Here is a 23,838-nt window from a genome sequence, read left to right as displayed (position 1 = left end):
GGAAGTACTAAGGAATGACGAGATACGTTTGAAGTTCTCTAACGCTATAGATACAGCAATAAAGAATAGCTCAGTAGGCAGTACAGTTGAAGAGGAATGGACATCTCCCAAAAGGGCCATCATAGAAGTTGGGAAGGAAAACATAAGTACAAAGAAGGTAGCTGCGAAGAAACCATGGGAAACAGAAGAAATACTTCATTTGATTGATGAAAGGAGGAAGTACAAACATGTTCGGGGAATATCAGGAATACAGAAATACAAGTCGCTGAGGGATGAAATAAATAGGAAGTGGAGGGAAGCTAAGACGAAATGGCTGCAGGAATAATTTGAAGACATCGAAAAAGATATGATTGTTGGAAGGACAGACTGAGCATACAGGAAACTCAAAACAACCTTTGGTGACATTAAAAGCAACGGTGGTAACATTAAGGGTGCAACGGGAATTCCACTGTTAAGTGCAGAGGAGAGAGCAGATAGGTTTAAAGAATACACTGAAAGCCTCTATGAGGGTGAAGATTTGTCTGATGTGATAGAAGATGAAACAGGGGTCGATTTAGAAGGGATAGGGGATCCAATATTAGAATCGGAATTTAAAAGAGCTTTGGAGGACGTACGGTCAAATAAGGCAGAGGAGATAGATAACATTCCATCAGAATTTCTAAAATCATTGGGGGAAATGGCAACAAAACTACTATTCACGTTGGTGTGTAGAATATATGAGTCTGGCGATATACCATTTGACTTTCGAAAAAGCGTCATCCACACAATTCCGAATACGGCAAGAGCTGACAAGTGCGAGAATTATCGCACAATCAGATTAACAGCTCATGCATCGAAGCTGCTTACAAGAGTAATATACAGAAGAATTAAAAAGAAAATTGACAATGCGCTAGGTGACGATCAGTTTGGCTTTAGGAAAAGTAAAGGGACGAGAGAGGCAATTCTGACGTTACGGCTAATAATGGAAGCAAGGCTAAAGAAAAATCAAGACACTTTCATAGGATCTGTCGACCTGGAAAAAGCGTTCGACAATATAAAATGGTGCAAGCTGTTCGAGATTCTGCAAAAAGTAGGGGTAAGCTATAGGGAGAGACGGGTCATATACAATATGTACTACAACCAAGAGGGAATAATAAGAGTGGACGATGAAGAACGAAGTGCTCGTATTAAGAAGGGTGTAAGACAAGGCTGTAGCCTTTCGCCCCTACTCTTCAATCTGTACATCGAGGAAGCAATGATGGAAATAAAAGAAAGGTTCAGGAATGGAATTAAAATACAAGGTGAAAGGATATCAATGATACGATTCGCTGATGACATTGCTATCCTGAGTGAAAGTGAAGAAGAATTAAATTATCTGCTGAACGGAATGAACAGTCTAATGAGTACTCAGTATGGTTTGAGAGTAAATCGGAGAAAGACGAAGGTAATGAGAAGTAGTAGAAATGAGAACAGCGAGAAACTTAACATCAGGATTGATGGTCACGAAGTCAATGAAGTTAAGGAATTCTGCTACCTAGGCAGTAAAATAACCAATGACGAACGGAGCAAGGAGGACATCAAAAGCAGACTCGCTATGGCAAATAATGCATTTCTGGCCAGGAGAAGTCTACTGATATCAAATACCGGCCTTAATTTGAGGAAGAAATTTCTGAGGATGTACGTCTGGAGTACAGCATTGTATGGTAGTGAATTATGGACTGTGGGAAAACCGGAACAGAAGAGAATAGAAGCATTTGAGATGTGGTGTTATAGACGAATGTTGAAAATTAGGTGGACTGATAAGGTAAGGAATGAGGTGGTTCTACGCAGAATCGGAGAGGAAAGAATATGTGGAAAACACTAATAAGGAGAAGGGACAGGATGACAGGACATCTGCTAAGACATGAGGGAATGACTTCCATGGTACTAGAGGGAGCTGTAGAGGGAAAAAACTGTAGAGGAAGACAGATATTAAAATACGTCAAGCAAATGATTGAGAACGTAGGTTGCAAGTGCTACTCTGAGATGAAGAGGCTAGCACAGGAAAGGAATTCGTAGCGTGCCGCATCAAACCAGTCAGTAGACTGATGACCGAAAAAAAAAAAAAAAAACTTCCAGGTCCAGGTCCAAATTTTGTGTCGTCAACAGCTAAATAGGTTACGTAGTCAGTAATAAAATTTATTAACACAGTCGATCCTCGTCTACATATGACAAACTGTTAAAATTTTTCGTGGGAGGCACTTCATTAATACCGGCGAGGTCTTCATGTATGATGTATCGTAGTTCGCCATACGGATTGACTATAATACGTTACAAAGGTGCAAAAATATCAAGAGCTATCTCATAAGTTAAAAGCAAAGGATATAGCTTTCATTGTTTAAATAAACTGCCCATCAAGACTGAACAACAAAACTGCTAAGACAATAACCAGTGGCTTCGGCCACAGATGAGGACATTTGCTACGTGTTTTGTTGAGGAGTTTATTATCAGTGGTATCAGTTGCTAAGCAACAGACGTTTGTCTGTGATTTCTGTGACACAAAGCTTCACTAGGAGACGGCGTCACAAACTAAATTCCTGGACAAAGAAGAAGCAGAAAGCGCCTCTAATAGTGTATAAACATGGCATCAGTCGCTATGTGGCGGCAATTTCAGACATTTCTCGTTGAGACGGATACATGTTGTTAATGGGCTAAGTGACGCGGACCAGAAGCGGTAATGTCAAAACGTTTTCTCTTTGTTACTATTTAAGAAATAACTGTACAAGGCGAACAGAGGAGGACTGAAAGTACATCTTGAATTGAAAATAAGTTACTGCCATAACATCATAATATACAGAACACAAGGGAACGGAAATTAAAAGAGCTGAAAAAGCTCTTAGCAAACACTGAAACAGGAATGTTGTAGGTGCTGAAAGCTAGCTAAAACCGGAGATGAGTTCATTCGGTGTCTTTAATAAGAACCTTATAGTGTACAGAAAGAGTATAGATCAAATTTAACAACTGTTGGTGTGTTTGTTGCTGTTACAGGTAGTTTACCATGTAGAGGAACTGCAGTATATGAGTCACTACGAGTAAAAATGGTATTCGACAACGGACATAAATTAATAATTGGCTCCGTTTACCGACCCAAAACTCAGGGAATATAGTTTCTGAATAATTCAAGAAAAGTTATAATCTTATTTGGGATAGATACCCGGCTTGTGCAACTGGTGATGACATTAATTTACCCTCGATATAGTGGCGAAAATATGGTTAATCTCGGTGGTACACATGAACTGTAGATCGACGTTCACTAAATGAGGCCCATCAAAATTGTTTTGGGCAATTATTTCAGCAGCCCAAACCAAGTGTAAATCATTGCAATAACATCCTACGCCTATTAGCGACATAATATATAGATATAACAGGTATTGTCATGACGGATAACGGAATTAGTGCCCACAGGATCGTTGTAACAGTACTCAGTACCGTAATATGAAATTCACCGTACCTAACGAACTACATATCTATTTCAGAAAAGCAAATAAAAATTTGCTTGACGCAATCTGTGAGACAGTCTCCATTCCTTCTGTACTAGGTATGTACTCGTCGATCTATTGAATAAACGCGGAACAGATCTCCCATGATACATAAAGTAGATCAAGCCGGATTGAAAAGAACGCAAGATCTCCAAGCCTGCCGACGGTTTACAGATGCTCAGAACTTAGAGTGGGCTTCAAAGTGAGCTTCTTCTAACAATTTTCACACGAAACTTTGTCTGGAAATCAGGCAGAAAATCATAAGAGGTTATGGACGCGTGTAAACTGTACCAGCGGCAAAACACAAGAAATAACTTAACTCAGTAGTTGCAAAGGCAACTTAATAGACGACAGCACCACTAACGTGGAGTTTCTAGACAGACTTTCCTGAAGTTCTTTCTCCTAAGAGAATATAGTACATTTTCAGAATTCTGATCGAGAACAATTCCCAAGTGTGTATGTTGAAGGTAGGCTCAGTGAAGTTAAATTGTTTAATTCACTAAAAAAGTCAATTATTCCGTTACAGGCTGCTGTATTCTGAGGGAATAGGTTCATTTTAGTAAGAGTAGGACTCGCACGCTGATGGATCTGGCCAATTGCAATTATGTGTAAGGTTACTTCATCAATCACGGGAATCAAAAAACCTCAACGATTTTTTCCTACTATCGATATTGATAATGACAATATACCACTGTCGGGAATGCCAAGAGTTTGTGGAATGCTTTAAGTTTTAAGACTGAGGTTTTGCGTGATTTTTGCATAAACTATTATATTTTTTATTTATTTTATTAATTATGCATATTCATTAACATTCCGTGCTAACTAACAGCACCACATACGTTTTTCCCCTTACTTCCTCTATAAAACCTTGGATCCTGCCATATTTCAAGAGCCTAGGTAATGGGAAATATCCTATGAGTTTTCATGAGTGACTACACACTTATCGAAATATATGACGTAAATAACCGTATCTTTTGACTAGGTTGCCTTAGAAGCTTAATTCTTTTACACTGTCAAGGTACCATGGGCCTTAATATGTGACATGAATTTTAACTCGATACCTCTACCAGGTTCTGAAAAGAAGCGTTACTAACGTAAGGACAGACAGACTGTTGGACAACAAATGAGGAAAAAAGTATTTCTGTTTGTGTTATACTTGAATCGGTCATTCTTAAAAAGCTCGCAGTCATTTTTTCTGGAATTAAGAAAATTCACAAATCTGTTTTCATCGTTTAAATTTAATAAAAGGGATGCTGACAACATGAGTAATGTAGAAATAAATATCCTCGGTGTATTGAAGCAACTTAAATCACTTAACAAAAGCAAGTCTTTCGGTCATGACTGTAGACCAATTAGATTCCTTTCAGAGTATGCTGATGCAATAGCTCCGTAGTTAACAGTCATATACAATCGTTCGCTCGACGAACGATCCGTACCCAAAGACTGGAAAGTTGCACAGGTCACACCAATATTCAAAGAATGCGGTAGGAGTAATTCTCTAAATTACAGGCCCATACCATTATTGTCGATATGCAGCAGGAATTTGGAACACTTATTGTGTTCGAACTTTGTGAATTACCTCGAAGAGAACGGTCTATTGACACACAGTTAACACTGATTTAGAAATCACCGGTCTTGTGAAATATAACTAGCTCTTTACTGACACGAAGTGTTCAGTGCTACTGACAAGGAATTACAAATTGATTCCGTATTTCTAGATCTCCAGAAAACTTTTGACGCTGTACCACATAAGCGGCCTTTGAGAAACTGCATGCTTATGGAATATCTTCTCAATTACGTACTTGGATTCGTGATTTCCTGTCATAGCGGCCACAGTTCGCAGTAATTGGCTTAAAGTCATCGAGTAAAGGCGAAGTGACTTCTGGCGCTCCCCGAGGTAGTGTTATTGGCCCTTTGCTGTTCCTTATCTGCATAAACGGATTACTAGACAATCTGAGCAGCCGTCTTAAGTTGTTTGCAAGGATGCTGTTGTTTATCGACAGTTAAAGTCGTCAAAAGATCAGAACAAACTGCAAATTGTTTAGAAAAGATATCTGTATGATGCGAAAATTGGCAACTGGCCTTAAATAATGAAATGTGTGAGGTCATCCACGTGAGTACTAAAAGGAATCCGTTAAAACTTCGGGTACATGATGAATCATTCAAATCTAAAGCCCATATATTCAACTAAATACCTAGAAATTACAATTTCGAACAACTTACATTTGAAGGGCCACATAGAAAATTTTGTGGTAAAGACTAACTAAAGGCTGCGTTTTATTAGCAGGACACATACAAAAAGTAACAGACTCACTAAACAGAGTGCCTACACAAATCTTGTCCGGCCTCTTTTAGAATACTGCTGCGCCGTGTAGGATCCTTACCAATAGGGTTGACGGAGTACATCGAGAAAGTTCAAAGAAGTGCACCGCGTTTTGTATTACCGCGAAATACGGGAGAGAGTGCCACTGAAATGATAAAGTATTTGGGGTATGCATAATTAAAACACGGAAACTTCTCACGAATTTTCAATAACCAACTGTATCCTTCGATTTCAAAAGTATTTTGCTGGCGCCGACTTACATAGAGTGAAACGAACACCACGGGAAGATATAGGTGTTGTTTTTCTCCGAAATAATACAGGATTATTGTGAAGGTGGTTCGATGAACCCTGTTCCAGGCACTTAAATGTGATCTGTGAAGTTTCCGTGTAGATGTAGATGTAGATGTAAGAATAGTTAGCTACGATAAAATGAATCTAGAGTGGTGCATTTGTTTGGATTTATCCTTTTTTAGCGTTTGAGGAAATAAAACAGCTACTAACAGACTTACTTACTTTCAACAACGAATAATAGATTTAAAAATTATTTAGTTTACTTGTGTGACAAATATGGACGTTATGGTTGCCATTATTGGATATTAATACATTTTCAATCAGAGGCAATACAGCAGTGGACATACAAAACAAGGAAGGAAAAAATTGTGAAAGGTAGTTAAAGATTTAAGAGCTTAGGCACTTAACGAAATTCTGATTATGACACTGTGATGTTTGTTACTCATCTTTAGAGGCTTTTCGGTATCATCTTGCTCTTTTGTTGGCTACCACGACATTCCCTTTTGAAATAGAACTGATTTCCAGTCAACTTCAGTATACTTGTGCACTTTCTGTATATCTGCAGCCCTTTTCTTGTTAAAGGGAACTTTCTTCAAAACAAATGTCTGAGAAATATTTATGCTGAAGGTATGAGTTATGTGAGGCTCGCTAGTGGAAATGTGAATTTAAGTAATCTACCATTGTACTGATATGCTTCTACAAGACCTGATTTTTCAACTGAGTACATGAATTGCTTATACGACAAGGGAGCAAAGGTGACCTTTTCACCACGGGTGGCTCTTTCAGTCTCTTTCGCGATACAGGTTTTCTTGTAGAAGGACCACCACCGGGCACTATAATTGAGGATTTCAGAGGAATTCGCCAAGCGCACACGTTTATTTGAATTATTGTTTGCTAGCAGACAACAGTAGTCTTATGGGGAATATATCCTGTCAGTGTTCTTGATCCTCCCCCTAAAAGATCCAAAATCCCTATCGCATGGGAGGAATGAATGGCCTCACACAGGATATCGGTGCACTATGTTTTCAGATCTGCCAGACTGTGCTAAACCTGAGCATGTGCGAATGACCCCATGGTTCTTAGGCTGATCTACTACCCCATCCGAGTAAAAATGAAGCTCTGTGATCTTTGCACTCAAGTAGGTAGCAACGCAGTGCATTAAAAACGAACAAAACTCATTCGTACCTTCATGTGCAACCACTTGGAGGAATACAAGGAGGAAGCTAGTTTGAGATTTCGAATCATGCACACAGAAACAATTAACCAATATCTGGCTCAGATTGTAAGTCTCATAACGAGAATAATGGGTAAATTTTGCTGTAAGCGATTCAGCGTGATTCTGCATTAACTGCTCCACTTCTGGTGCCCTGTTCTGGTACTTGGATGGAACCCACGCTTAGCCATTGACCTTTCCCCTCTAAGCAGCAGATCGTTATCGAGTTATATTCTCCTTTGTGACAATGCATGGAGACTCAGAAATGTCCTCCTACATACATTGACTTTCGCAGTTCCATGAAGTATATGATATATGAATGTAGCTTGTCTTTCATTTGCCTGTCCACTGATGTCTGCTGTAAATTTTCTGCGATGTTTCACCTCGTTTGCTTCTATTAGACGCTGCAACTAAAGGTCTTGTTCGTTTTTTGAATAAAAGTCATGAAATGATGTAAGAACCTTGATCCGGTCAGGATGAAATACCCTTTTCTGCGTCTGTTAAAACACGTGAAAGATAAACAGTATTATTGATAGTTAATAATTCCTCCTCGTAACAGTTTTCTTTGTATTATACTGTGATATTTTCCCGGCTCATAACCTACCAGGTAATAGACTTTCATTGAAACACTTAACAGTCTTCTCCAATTCTCTTGGCTGGTACGACTTTTCTTATGGTTGTGGCATATGGTGCACATTTACTCTAGCCTTCTTAACTTTATTCCTACAGTAATTTTGGCATACAAACTTGGTTTCTTGCCTTTCTGCAATCCCTCCAATATTCTGTTCTGCAAGCAAACAGGCATCTACAACATATTCATTTGATGTATCACGAAAGAACAACAGTGCTCGTTGCCAATTAGTTTCACTAGCAAACGGAGCTACGTCAGTGAATTAGCACTCTGTAACACAGAAAGTTCGTATCAACTACCAGTTTTACAGTATAACGAATGGTCAAAATTAGTTCCTTGTAACACGGTTGGATCAGTGAACTTTTGAACACTGCATTCCTGCAGGACTCTCAATTTTGACAAAATATTACCTATGTCTTTAACAATGACCGATTTAATTGTAGATAAACAACTTTCGGATTGTTTCTTTTATTGTACTGTGAACCTTTCTTTCTGCAAAATCCTAGGATTTAACGTCAACGGGAAGTAACTCATAGGTTTTGATGAGTCAAATGTAAGTGGCCTTATCTTTTGATAGCGTTGACTTAGACCTACCGTAGTATGTGGCACAAATTTGATCTTGGTACATCTACTCCTTCCCGACAGAAAGGGTTCTTAACAGACTGACAGACTGTCGGATAAGAAATGACAAAAGAAATCTTCTTTTAGTGTGATATAATGACAGATTAACAATTCTCAGATTCTTCGTTTATTTCTTCTTTGAAACCCTACTTCTTGCCAAATAAGATGGCTGTAGGTCAACAAGAATTACCCTGTACATTTTGATGACCGAGTTTGGGAGTATCAAATAAGCGACACAAGTAGCCTTATTTTTGATAACCTTCAAAAATGGCTCAGAGCACTATGGGACTTAACTTCTGAGGTCATCAGTCCCCTAGAACTTTTTTTTTTTTTTTTTTGGTCATCAGACTACTGACTGGTTTGATGCGGCCCGCCACGAATTCCTTTCCTGTGCTAACCTCTTCATCTCAGAGTAGCCCTTGCAAACTACGTCCTCAATTATTTGCTTGCAGTATTCCAATCTCTGTCTTCCTCTACAGTTTTTGCCCTCTACAGCTCCCTCTAGTACCATGGAAGTCATTCCCTCATGTCTTAGCAGATGTCCAGTCATCCTGTCCCTTCTCCTTATCAGTGTTTTCCACATATACCTTTCCTCTCCGATTCTGCGTAGAACCTCCTCATTCCTTACCTTATCAGTCCACCTAATTTTCAACATTCGTCTATAGCACCACATCTCAAATGCTTCTATTCTCTTCTGTTCCGGTTTTCCCACAGTCCATAATTCACTACCATACAATGCTGTACTCCAGACGTACATCCTCAGAAATTTCTTCCTCAAATTAAGGCCGGTATTTGATATTGCCTTTTTTGCCATAGCGAGTCTGCTTTTGATGTCCTCCTTGCTCCGTCCGTCATTGGTTATCTTACTGCCTAGGTAGCAGAATTCCTTAACTTCATTGACTTCGTGACCATCAATCCTGATGTTAAGTTTCTCGCTGTTCTCATTTCTACTACTTCTCATTACCTTCGTCTTTCTCCGATTTACTCTCAAACCATACTGTGTCCTCATTATACTGTTCATTCCGTTCAGCAGATAATTTAATTCTTCTTCACTTTCACTCAGGATAGCAATGTCATCAGCGAATCGTATCATTTATATCCTTTCACCTAGTATTTTAATTCCATTCCTGAACCTTTCTTTTATTTCCATAATTGCTTCCTCGATGTACAGATTAAAGAGTAGGGGCGAAAGGCTACAGCCTTGTCTTACACCCTTCTTAATACGAGCACTTCGTTCTTGATCGTCCACTATCATTATTCCCTCTTGGTTGTTGTACATATTGTATATGTCCCGTCTATCCCTACAGCTTACCCTACTTTTTTCAGAATCTCGAACAGCTTGCACCATTTTATATTGTCGAACGCTTTTTCCAGGTCGGCAAATCCTATGAAAGTGTCTTGATTTTTCTTTAGCCTTGCTTCCATTACTAGCCGTAACGTCAGAATTGCCTCTCTCGTCCCTTTACTTTTCCTAAAGCCAAACTGATCGTCACCTAGCGCATTCTCAATTTTCCTTTTAATTCTTCTGTATATTATCCTTGTAAGCAGCTTCGATGCATAAGCTGTTAATCTGATTGTGCGATAATTCTCGCACTTGTCAGCTCTTGCCGTCTTCGGAATTGTGTGGATGATGCTTTTCCGAAAGTCAGATGGTATATCGCCAGACTCATATATTCTACACACCAACGAGAATAGTCGTTTTGTTGCCACTTCCCCCAATGATTTTAGATCTACTTAAACCTAACTAACCTACGGCCATCACACACGTCCATGCCCGAGGCAGGATTCAAACCTGCGACCGTAGCGGTCGCGTGGTTCCAGACTGTAGCGTCTAGAACAGCCCGGCCACTCCGGCCGGCGATATCCTTCATTTACAATCTTCGATATGTCACACCACCAAGGGACCATATGTGATAAAACTTGAAGCTGATACGTCTACTCGTTCCTGAGCAAAGGGGTTCTTGGCAGACAGACGAACAGACAAACAGACAACAAAGTGATACCATAAGAATTTCATTCTTAGCGACTGAGTTTTGCAACAATAATTAATGAGGGAGTTCAAAAATTTAACATGCCGTCACAATCTACTCATTTATAGGTTAACCTTACGTTAAGTGTTTAACATAGTAAAACAAGTATTACAGTTAGAAACTCTGTATTTGTTATGAGGCAGCGTAACTAAAGACGTGCAATCACTCAGATTACATTGAACCCAGAATTTGAGAATGAGAGCATTTTGGGATTTCAGACAATTAACTCATTTGTGAAGTAATCAGACGTTTTAATTCATTTTATATTCGTGAGTTTGATTCTTTAAGGAATCGAGGCTTTACTGCCGTAAGTAACAGCACGGCGATAGATCCCTGCGTAAGGACTGGGAGGTTAACACAGGTCACACCAACAGACGACGATGTAAATAAAAGTTTTCCCAAGAGTTATATAATCATAACATTGACATAGATTTATAACCGGATTTTGGAACATAAAATGTTTTCTGTTATAATAAAATGCCACAAAAATGTCTGTTCGCACATAAGCAGTACTGATTCAGTACATTTCAAACTTGTGAAACGCAACCGGCTCTTTATTCACACAAGTGCTACGGACAGTAGTCTCAAGTTGATTTAAAAATATCAGATCCTCAGAAGCAGCACATGCAGCTACTAATTAGCTAGCATGCATATGGGATATCGCCTTAGATGTGATTTCATGTCAGAAAGGTCACAGTTTGTGGTATGTAAAGGGAAGTCGTACAGTGAAACGGAAATTATAACTTGGTTTCCCAAAGTAATTCATCTACATCTACATCTACGTAATGACCCTGCTATTCACAATTAAGTACCTGGCTGACATTTCAATGAACCACCTTCAAGCTATCTTTCTACCGTTCTACTCTCGAACGGGGCGCGGGGGAAACGAGCACTTCTCCCCAATTTCGCGATAATTCAAAACGAGTTACCCTTCTTTGATCTTCTTCGACGTCATCCATCGGCCCTATCTGATCCCACACCGCACAGCAATATTCCGGAATTGGGCAGAGCAGCGTAGCGTAATCAGTCGCTTTAGTAGACCTGTTGCACCTTTTAAGTGTTTTGCCAATGAATCACAGTCTTTGGTTTGCTTTAGCCACAATATTTTCTATGTCATAATTCCAGTTTAGGTTATTTGTAATTGTGGTCCAGAAGTATTTAGTTGACTTAACAGCCTTCAGGTTTGAGTGACTTATCGCGAAATCGAAATTTCGCGGATTTCTTTTAGTACTCATGTGAATAACTTCACGATTTTCGTTATTCGGCTTCTATTGCCACTTTTCGCACCATACAGATATCTTATTTAAATCATTTTGCAATTCAGTTTGCTCGTCTGATGACTTTACAAGACGGTAAATGACAGCGTCATCAGCAAACAATCTAAGACGGCTACTGAGATTGTCTTCTACGTCGTTAATATAGACCAGGAACGATAGAAGACCTATAACACTTACTTGGGGAACGTCAGGTATTACTTCGGTTTTAATCGATGACTTTCCTTCTATTATTACGAACTGTGACCTTTCTGACCCGAAATCATTGATCCAGTCGCAAAACTGAGGCGACATTTCATAGGAACGCAGTATGATTAGAAGACGCTTGTGAGCCTTCTGGATATCTAAAAATATGGAATCAACTTGACGTCGCCTACCTATAGCAATCTTTACTTCATGAGTGTAAAGAGCTAGTTGTGTTCCACAAGATCGATATTTTCTGAATCCGTGGTAGCTATGTGTCAATAAATCGTTTTCTTCAAGGTACTCGAACTCAGGACCTGTGCCTTTTGCGGGCATGTCTCGGTCTGGCACACAGTTTTAATCTGACAGGAAGTTTCATATCAACGCACACTTCACTGCAGAGTGAAAATCTCATTCTGGAAACATCCCCCAGGCTGTCGCTAAGCCATGTCTCTGCAATATTCCTTCTTTCAGGAGTGCTAGTTCTGCAAGGTTCGTAGGAGAGCTTCTGTAAAGTTTGGAAGGTAGCAGACGAGGTACTGGCAGAAGTAGAGCAGTGAGGACACGGCGTGAGTCGTGCTTTGGTAGCCCAATTGTTAGAGCACTTGTCCGCGAAGGGCAAAGGTCCCGAGTTCGAGTCTCGGTCCGGCAAAACGTTTTAATCTGACAGGAAGTTTTTAAGACTGGGAGTGTTTACCATTTCCGCTAGCCGCCCGAAATCAGAGAGAAACTCCACCGATCCAAAGCGACACACGTCGACATGAGCCACCGACTGCAGGTTGCTGCCCCTTGTACTCTTCACGGCTTCCGGAAGCACCCTTTCCACAATCGAAATGACTCCCCCCGGTACGCACACGGAGTGCACACTGACTTCCTTCCCGTCCTTGACAGCCATGCTCCTAAGGGGCTCCATTATGCGACTAACATTGGAGCTCCCAACTACCAGCAAACCCACCCTCTGTTAGTGCCCAGAGCTTGTGGGCTGAGAAGTTTCCTCTGCAACAGGGTGGACAACAGCATCCGGATCAGAGGCTTCGTCAGCCACAGATAACGCCCGAAAGCGGTTCGTCAAACGAACCTGGGAGGCCCTACGATCGGCCACTCGGAAAGACTTTTGCTGCCTGCCAGACTCTGGTATGGCCTCCCATTCGACCAAGGGCGAGGGGTCATTTCAGTGCTCGTAGTACACGGAGAGGGCACAGCAGTGGACCGATTGGGGGACATGTGGGATGTTCAAAAATGCTTCAAATGGCTCTGAGCACTGTGGGACTCTACTGCTGAGGTCATTAGTCCCCTAGAACTTAGAACTAGTTAAACCTAACTAACCTAAGGACATCACAAACATCCATGCCCGAGGCAGGAATCGAACCTGCGACCATAGCGGTCTTGCGGTTCCAGACTGCAGCGCCTTTAACCGCACGGCCACTTCGGCCGGCCATGTGGGATGTCTCGACGTCCTTCGCATCCCCGCATCCGGCACCCCACACTGATGCCCCCCTGCAGCAGCCTGAAGCTGTGTGACTGAAGCCAACACACCCTGGATCTGTGAGCGAAGCATCACGAACTCTGCTCGCATCTGTACACAGCAATCACAGTTGCTATCCATTACTGAAGTCACTCCTGTTTGAAGCTCCTAAAAATATGTAACAAACGAACGGTGTAGTCGACTTATTAGCAGCAGGAATTCGAGTTGCTCTCTCACTGACAGTCTATCTGACACTGGTACTCTGCTGACCTTAACCATCTTGGCCACACTCAGAGCGGCTTCTTTGATGTTTTGTAGAGGATTCCGCCGTTTACCATCTAATATACTAACCAAAAGATCGCAACGAATTACAAAATGATTTATAAAAGATATTTGTGTGGAGTGAAAAGTGGGAGGTTGATGCCGAACGGTAAAGGTGTGAAGTGATCCACAGTAATACCACAAAAAATTTCGTTAAATTACGGATACACGATAGATCACATGAATTTAAAGGCTTTCCCTTCTACTAAATAACAATGGGCTTCAATTAAGAATAAGTAAAATTTAACCCTCACACAGAAAATGTGAGGAAGTGTTTCAGGCTTTGCATTTTATAATTAAAAACACTTAAAAATGCAACAGATTATGTAAACAGACTGCATACACGAAGACTGTCCCCTCTCTTATGTGATACTGATGCACTTTATGGGATCCTTGCAGACAGGATTGGCGCAGAACAACGAAAAAGTTCAAAAAAGGGCAGCTCGTTTAGTATTCTCACAAAATTGGGTACAGAGTGTCACCAATATGATAAGAGAGTTCAGACGTATTAAGTTATGGCGAGATCTGTAACAGCACAGGTGGGCAACTGGCAACCTGCACGTCAGACGAGGCCGGCGATTGATTTCAATCCGGCCCGTAGAAGAAATTCGCCGAAGAGTGCGTGGACGTATTACAACACTGCATCTGTTGGAATTGAAGGTAAACTGTAATGAATTAGCCGTAACTAGTTGTTTTTATAAGTGTATATCTTTCCGCTATGGCCGGCCGTTGTGGCCGTGCGGTTCTAGGCACTTCAGTCTGGAACCGCGTGACAGCTACTGTCGCAGGTTCGAATCCTGCCTCAGGCATGGATGTGTGTGATAACCTTAGGTTACTTAGGTTTAAGTATTTCTAAGTTCTAGGGGACTGATGACCTCAGATGTTAAGTCTCATATGCTCAGAGCCATTTGAACCATTTACGCTATGACATTTGAAGAAGTCTGGGTTTCTAAATTGAAATTTTTACATTCATTTACGTGTGGTGAACATTGTTTCTTCACTAACGGAGTTGCAGAACTTGGACGGGAAGTTTTTATAAATTGCTGTAAAGAAAGAAACAATGTTCACAGTGCTTAAAAAAAGTAAAGATCTGAATGTACTGCCAAAAACGCTCGTTTATAAGGATAATTTTCTGGCATGACGTCTCTGGAGAAGGTTGCTACTGGTTACTGCAAAACATTAATTTCACGGACGCTACAGTTTCGAATTTATGTGCTAGGAGCGCAGTTGTCGCATCGCGTGACGAGGTGGCTGGCAAGCTTAATTAAGTACGTGAATCGGTCCCACAGGACACCAAAGGTTATTCTTGACTGTAATAGAGGGGGCACAGGAGTAAGTTTTAGCTATTGGTGGAGAACGCGTAAATTATTAGTTATAATTATACCAGTATGATGTCTACATATTAATGTGTCATTATTAAAGATCTATTTGGAATGTTTCCGTTCTGTTAGTGTGATCGTTGATTCGTATTGCAAATTTTCTGAATGTTGGCGAGGACAATGTAAATAGGAGGTCTGGCAAGGTACTGAAACTGAAATTGAGTCAGGATGCTTTTCCTCAGTATTGTGCCTATAATTACACTGCAATGACCAGCGGAGTGAAGGTCTTCTGACACTACATTGTTTTTAAAGAAAGTGGCTGCTTCACGAGATATTATTCCACGGTAAGTAACGGTAAAGTATTTTACATCCCTACCACGTACGTTAACGTCATAAATCATTTTTGAATATTCTCAATTGTTTTCGTACAAACCATGATTTAGATCACTCTCGCAAAATTACTGAAAGGACTAAGTTTAAAAACTGTCAGCTGCTTAGTTTAGAGCAAAGGACCCAGTTGTAGTTTGTGCATTCTAGACAAAATGTAACTGAAGAGGCGTTTATGTAATATTTTGAATGTGAAGACGACTCGTTATTAATAGCTTTGAAGTTGACGGTTTCGAGAGATTAGTTCATTCACGTTCGTTTCTACTTCTTTGGGTCGAAATACATTAAAGTGTATATTATAGTCTTTCTCTTATTCATACCAGAATTATAATTTTCGATGTCGCAAGTTTACTTAGCTTCCATTAAGGTAATACATTTTCTTTTTCTTTAAATAAGAACGAAATATTGTCACCGTGTGTCTATACACTGCCGTGAAAAAAGTCATGGTATAGCGATATGCACACATACAGATGGCGGTACTACCGCGTACTCAAGATATAAGATGCATTGCCGGAGCTGTCATTTGTGGTCAGGGGATTAATGTGAAAAGGTGTCCGTCGTGACTATGGCAGCACCACGGCAATTAACAGACCTCGAACACGAAATGGTAGTTGGAGCTAGACACATGGGACATTCGATTTCTCGGAAATCGTTAGGGAATTCAGTATTCCGAGATTCACAGTATGAAGTGTGTGCAAACAATACCAAATGTCATGCATGACCCTCACCACCGACAGCGTAGTGGCTAACGGGCTTCACTTATCTATCGAAAGAACTGGCGTTTTCAGAGATTGTCAGTCCCAACAGAGGACCAACGCTGCGTCAAAGAAGCGCAGCAATTAATGTGAGACGTACGACGGACATGTGTGTTATGACAGTGCAGTGAAATTTGGTGTTAATGGACTATGCCTTGTTAACAGCACGAAATCGGCTACAATGCCACACTTGGCTGGTAACCATATCGGTTGGACCCTAGACTAGAGAAAAACCTTGGCCTGATCAGATGAGTCCCGTTTTCGGTTTTTAAGAGCTGATGGTAGCCCTCGAACTTAACGCAAACTTCGTGGAGTCATGGACCCAAGTTGTCAACAAGGCACTTCGGAAACCTGTGGTGACTCCATAAAAGTGTGGGCTGTGTTTACATGACTCTAAATATTTACGTTTAGCTACTTGGAGACAATCTTCAGCCATTCGTGGACTTTATGTTCCCATCCAACGACGGAACATATAAGGATGTCAATGCACCATGTCACCGGGCCATAATCGTCCGCGATGGGTTTGACGAACATCTCATACAATTCGTGCGAATGATTTGGCCACCCACATCGCCCGATTTGAATCCGATCGAACGTTTACAGAACGTAATGAAAAAGTCATTTCGTGCGCAAAATTCTGCATCGGCAACAGCCTCACAATTATGGACCGTTATAGAGGCAGCATTGCTCAAAGTTTCTGCAGGAGACTTCCTACGCCTTGATCAGTGTATGTCGAGTCGATTTGCTGCACAACGTCGAGGAAAAGCTGGCCCGAGATGGTACTATGGGGTTCCCAATGACTTGTCACTTCAGGGTACTGTTTATTTATTTATATTATATGAATGCAGGGTGTCTGTGTTCTCGGGCATGTCCGAACGTCCATACACCATGTCGAATGTTTGTTAGACATTGTTAACATACGCTTCCTAAAAAAAAAAGACAAGGGAAATTAGAGCTCGTACTGAGGCGTTCAGACAGTCGTTTTCCCCTCATGCGATCCGCGAGTGAAACAGAGGGGAGAAATATGACTTTGGCACCAATTGTGCCCTCCGCCACACACCGCTTGGTGGCTAGCGGAGTATATATGTAGATGTAGATGTAGAATCGTGCAACAGTCATCGCTAACAGTCTAGACAGAAAATGAAATTGGTAACATGCAACCTATTACGAGGAGCCATCATTTAGACACTTCGCGCACCGTTATAAATTTTTCTGGATGTTTCTTATCTGACGACGACAGATATGTGTTTTCAAAGGGTGGAAATTTTGCCATAGCCCGCAAGTTGTGCTCACGGAAGAAATAATAGCGAATGTAGAAGCAGGGATTCGCAGTGTAGACAAGGTTACGGCTGAGGAAATCCGTATAGAAGCTGTAAGAATATTGTTTCGCGCAAAGCCTCCAAGCCAAAAAATAATTTAACTGTGAGTGAGAGGAACGCCTTAAAAAAATGCAACAATTTTTTTTGAATGTGACCGATTATTATAGTAAGACAAACGACTTATTAGGTCTGCAAACATATAGTAAACCAAGTAAAGAGCCCACTGACAAGGTTCTTAGAACTGTTGTGCGGGTCCTCTATCGCAGAGAGCGTTCAGAAAAGTCTGTTCAGTTCACCTACGCTCGCACGAACACATTATGGATTGTGACAACGAAGGATTTCCCGACGTCATAATTGATAATATTCTTCTCCGGTGTGCAGCAGGATTATAACGCCATCTTGACGCAATATTTCAGCGGTCCAACTGGCCGCCATCTTCAGGTGAGAGTGCCGGTACACAATCTCGCCGGAATTGACTTTTCAGTGCAAGCCTACGGCCCCTATATAGGCCGCGGAAGGCCCACAACGCGTGCGCGAGAAGGTCCCGTAACTGGCCTCTAGCTCAAGTAAACATGCCGCGTCCCAGTGGTGTAAACATACGAAATCGAGATATCGCAATCAAAAATTAAAAATTATTCCGGCGATCGAAACACAGACCGTTGTTTTTTAATGTCTGATAACACCGGGCTCCAAGTCTTACTTAAAAGGTAACCCTTGTCTCTATTAATAAAATTATCAGATAACCGAATCTCTATGGAATCTTTTAAAACACAGTCCCAATAGCGAGATGCAGAGGCAACCATTCGTGTCTCGTCATTCAGCATTCTATGTCCCTCGGTGAGACAGGAATTTGAGGACATGGCGCTGAAGACGACGTCTTTAAAACCATCCTAATTATGGAGGTACGTCGACGATAGATTTATAGTGTAGCCTCATTGGAGAGAAGCTGTTAGCCGCCTCCTAGATCAAAAATGGTTCAAATGGCTCTGAGCACTATGGGACTTAACAGCTGAGGTCATCCGTCCCCTAGAACTCAGAACTACTTAAACCTAACTAGCCTAAGGACATCACTCACATCCATGCCCGAGGCAGGATTCGAACCTGCGACCGTAGCGGTCTCGCGGTTCCAGACTGACGCGCCTAGAACCGCACGGCCACACCGGCCGGCCCTCCTAGATCATTTTAATTCTCTGCATCCTAGCACCAAGTTTACCATGGAGGTGGAAAGTGATGGAAAGCTCCCGTTTCTGGATGTTCTGGTGTACGGAAAGGATGATGGGACGCTGGGACAAAGTGTTTATCGAAAGCCTATGCAAATGGACCGTTACCTGCATGCTTCTAGCTGCCATCTATCGTTCCAAAGTACGATGCTCCTGCGGACGTTGGCGAGAAGATCTTATGCCATTTCAGACGGAGAAAGCTTGACACAAGAAGTGGACCATCTCAAGGTTGTATTCAAGCAGAATGGCTACGCAGATAAACAGATCAGTCGTTCTTGCCAGTTTGGACCTATCCCTGAACCACCAGAAGATACCTGCAAATCGGTGGCTTTTCTACCTATTGCTGGGAACATTTCCTCGAAAATAGGAAGAACTCTAAAAGGATATCATATCAAAAGTATTTTTCGTTTGCCAGCCAATATTAGAGCGCTTCTTGGCTCAGTTAAGGATGACTTGGGTTTGAGGAATTCCGGTGTGTATAAGATCCATTGCCATTGTGGGAAGGCTTATATTAGTCAGACAATCCGCCCATTCAGGACCGATGTGTTGGGCACCAGCGGCAAACACGGTTGCTTCAGCCTGAGAAATCTGCAGTGGCGGGGCATTGTCTCACCGAGGGGCATAGAATGCTGTTTGACGAGACACAAATGGTTTCCCGTGCATCTCGCTATTGGGACTGTGTTTTAAAAGAATGCATAGATATTCGATTATCTGAATATCTTATTAATAGAGACAAGGATTACCTTTTAAGTAAGACTTTGAGCCCGGTGTTAACAGACATTAAAAAACAACGATCTGTGTTTCGCTTGTCGGAATAATTTTTAATTTTTGACAGCGATATCTCGATTTCGCCTGTTTACATCACTCGGGCGCTGTATGTTTACTTGCGCCAGAGGGCAGTTACGGCAACTTCTCGCGCACGCGTTGTGGGCCTTTCGCGGCCTATATAGGGGCCACCGCCTGCGCTGAGAAGTCAGTTCCGGCGAGATCGTCTACCAGCACTTTCACCTGAAGATGGCGGCCAGTTAGACCGCTGAAGTATTGTGTCAAGATGACGTTATGATCCGGCTGCACACCCGTGAAGAATATTGACACATTATGGATTGCCGAAGGTGCGCAAAAACATTTTCCTCTGAGGTCTATAGTGAGTGCTATTGGTTTGCCCGCCTATTCGATTGACAAGGTCTTGAAAACATTATTACGACTGTATGTGGGCTCATTGGTTTCGTATATCAAGAAATCGGCAAATTTTATCATTAAATTATAGGGCATACTGTCATAGCCGGAGGACATATTAGTTAGATTTGTTGCGGTGTCGCTATTCGCTATGCTTCAACTCAGTGAAGTGTTGCAACAGCCGAATCAGAATTTTCCTCCCGATGTTACGGAACTGTTTAAATATTGTCTCACAACCAAGTATTTCTAATAGAATGAATAGTTCTATGAACAGGCGGATGATGTCGCTAGGGGAGCTCCTTCAGCTCGGTTATAGCGAACATCTTTATGGAAGAATTCAAGTAGCATTCATTGGAAACTTCGAACAGGAACAGAATATTTGGTTCTGTTACGTGGAGGACACGTTTGTTTTGTGGCGGCAAGGCAGGGACGAACTGGACCGTTTTCACAAACATCCGAACGGGATCAATTCGAAGATTCAGTTTACGAAGGAGGAGGCAAGCGAAAGATTAAATTTTCTCGATGTACTAGTTTTCAAGAACAAGAAGAAGATGGTTGCTTGGGCCACACAGTTTACCGAAAACCCACGCGCACAGACCGTTACCCACACCGAGATTCGAACCCACAAATATAGCGAGGCGTCAAAAAAAAAAAAAAAAAAAAAAAAAAAAAAAAAAAAAAAAAAAAAAAAAAAAAAGTTGCCCACTAGAGTAAGGAAAATCTGTGAACCAGAGCTGCTTTATGCGGAATTAAAACATTTCACCACTGCATTACTCAAGAACGGCTATTCGTTCGCACAGGTGAAAAGAGAAATCACGGTGATGCTCAAGCAACGGTGAAACGGAAAGTTTTCCCGCCTTCGTTAAGGACGTTACTTACGGCATAGAAAAAATCCTGAGAAAGTGGATCAACGCAATAATTTACACACCCACACGGAAGATACAAGATCATCTATAGTCGGCCAAGCGTGCTCTCCAACAGCTGGAAAAAGCTTAGCCGCGCGGGATTAGCCGAGTGGTCTTAGGCGCTGCAGTCATGGACTGTGCGGCTGGTCCCGGCGGAGGTTCGAGTCCTCCCTCGGGCATGGGTGTGTGTGTCTGTCCTTAGGATAATTTAGGTTAATTAGTGTGTAAGCTTATGGACTGATGACCTTATCACTTTTGTCCCGCAAGATTTGACACACATTTGACCATTTTTTTTAAAAAAAAAAGCTTGGGGTTATAGGGTGCCTTGTAGTTGTGGGAAGGTGTACGTGGGTCCTACAAAAATAAGTCAAAAAACGACTCGAGGAGAACAAGATCAATTGCAGAAAACGGGAGACTGACAGATCAGCTGTTGCATGTTTGACAGATCAGCTGTTGCGGAACATGCTTTGCAGCCAGGTCTCATTCATTCATTTTGAACGGACTCAAGTACTGGCAGCGGATACCAGGAAAGGCTGCACAGAGAGGCCATACTGATTGTGAAACATCCCAGGAGTGTTAATAGAAAGGAGGAGGGCGTGAAATTGAATGACATTTGGATTCCGTTGATGAAGAAGATGTAAACCAGTTTTCCACCATGTGATGATAGTATCAGCGGACGACGGCAGTAGACAACGGCCTCTTGCACTCACGTATTCAAAACATGTGACGTCACGCCACTGCACGGAAGCGGAATTATGTCGTAATTAGTAGCGCGTCCGTGTGTGAATCGGACATTCAACAAAGCTACGTTCCCCATTGAGAATCTCCGCCGCAGATGGGGTGAAACGTCGGGTTGTGAAGTGAATTCCCTTAGAGGACAGCATCATAGCCCGGAATATTTTATTAATTGTGACCATTCCGGCAATAAGTTTACATTCTACAATCCGTAGAAATATTTCGTGATCAGTAAATCGAAATATTACTACCTGGAACAAGAAAATATACTGGGGTGATTGAAGTCATGGGTTACCTCCGAATATCGTGTAGGACATCTTTCTGCCCGCACCGAGCGAGGTGGCGCAGTGGTTCGCACACTGGACTCGCATTCGGGAGGACGACGGTTCAATCCCACGTCCGGCCATCCTGATTTAGGTTTTCCGTGATTTCCCTAAATCGATTCAGGCAAATGCCGGGATGGTTCCTTAGAAAGGGCACGGCCGATTTCCTTCCCCATCCTTCTCTAATCCGAGCTTGTGCTCCGTCTCTAATGACCTCGTTGTCGACGGGACGTTAAACGGTAATATCCTCCTCCTTCTGCCCGCCATAGTCAAGCACCACGGCGTGGCATCGTCTAGACAAGTCATTGGAAGTCCACTGCAGAAATATTTAGTTATGCTGCCTCTAAAGCCATTCATAAATGCAAAAGTGTTGTCAATACATGATTTTGGAACGAGCTAACCTCCCTAATATGTCCTGTAAGTGTTCGATGGGACTCAAGTCAGGTGGTCTGAGTGGCCATATCATTCGATCGAACTGTCCCGAATGTTCTTCAAACCAGTCGGAAACAACTGTGGCCCGGTTACATGGCGCATTGTCGTCCATAATAATTCCACTGATCTTTGGTGACATGAAGTACATGAATCGCTGCAAGAGGTCTCCAAGTAGACGAAAATAAACATTTACAGTGAATGATCGGTTCAATTGGGCCACCAACAACATCCACAGTGCCTTGTCGACAAATTGGGTTCATGGCTTCGTGCTGTCTGAGCCACGCTCGAAACCTACCATCAGCCCTTACCAACCGAAATCGTGACGTACCTGACCAGACCACGGTTTTCCATTCGTTTAGGGACCCAACTGATACGGTCACGAGCACAGGAGAGGCGCTACAGGTGATATCGTGCAACTATCACAGATACTCGCGTCGGTCATCTGCTGCCATTGCCCATTAACTTTCCTAACGGATACGTTCGTAGTACGTCCCACAGTAGTTTCTGAGGTTTTTTCACGCAGTGTTATTTGTGTGATACCATTGACAACCTACGGAAAGGCCCTGCTCTCTGCAGTTAATTGGAGGCCGTGGGCCACTGCGTTGTCGGTCTGAAATTTGGTAATTTCGGCGCCACCTTTGCACTGTGGATGTCTGAATATTGAATTCTATAACGATTTTCGAAATGCAACGCCCCGTGTGTCTAGCACCAACTACGACTCCACGTTCAAGGTCTGTTACTTCCCGTCATGTGGCCATAATCACGTCGGACACCTTTTCACATGAATGACCTGGGTACAATTGACAGCCCCGACAATAGGCAGCCCCTTTATACCTTGTGTACGCACTACCACCGCCATCTGCAAATGTGCGTATTGTTATCACGTGACCTTTGTCACCTCAGCGTAAGACGTCTGCATGACATCCAATGAAACTGATAGTTTACGGAAAACGGATCAAATTAGTAGATACTAGGAGAAGGAGAATAAGGAGGAGGAGGGGATTGGAGTTTAACTTCCCGTCGACAAAGAGGTCATTAGAGACGGAGCACAAGTTCGGGCTAGAAAATCAGCGGTGTCGTTTCGCAGAACAATTTCAAGGTGAAGCAATTTAGGGAAATCACGGATAACCTAGACTAGGATGGCTGGACGAAGGTTGGAACCATCGTCCTCCTGAAAATGAGTCCAGTGTGCTAAGCACTGCGCCACCTCGCTCGGTCAGTAGATTCTAGTTACAATATTTAACGCTCAGTCCGCGCAGAGAGTGGGCCATGGGAAGATAGCTACAACAGTAAACGTAATAGTTATCTTCCATTTTGTAGATCGTTTTGACAGGTCATTTGTCCTGATTATTTCGGGTACCCTGTTCTGTAAACAGAACGTTGACATGCAAGGGGAACTTGAAATCTTAATAACAGTG

Source organism: Schistocerca americana, chromosome 7 (assembly GCF_021461395.2).
Source record: "Schistocerca americana isolate TAMUIC-IGC-003095 chromosome 7, iqSchAmer2.1, whole genome shotgun sequence".
NCBI classification, from domain to species: Eukaryota; Metazoa; Arthropoda; class Insecta; order Orthoptera; family Acrididae; genus Schistocerca; species Schistocerca americana.
This window is presented reverse-complemented; position numbering follows the sequence as displayed.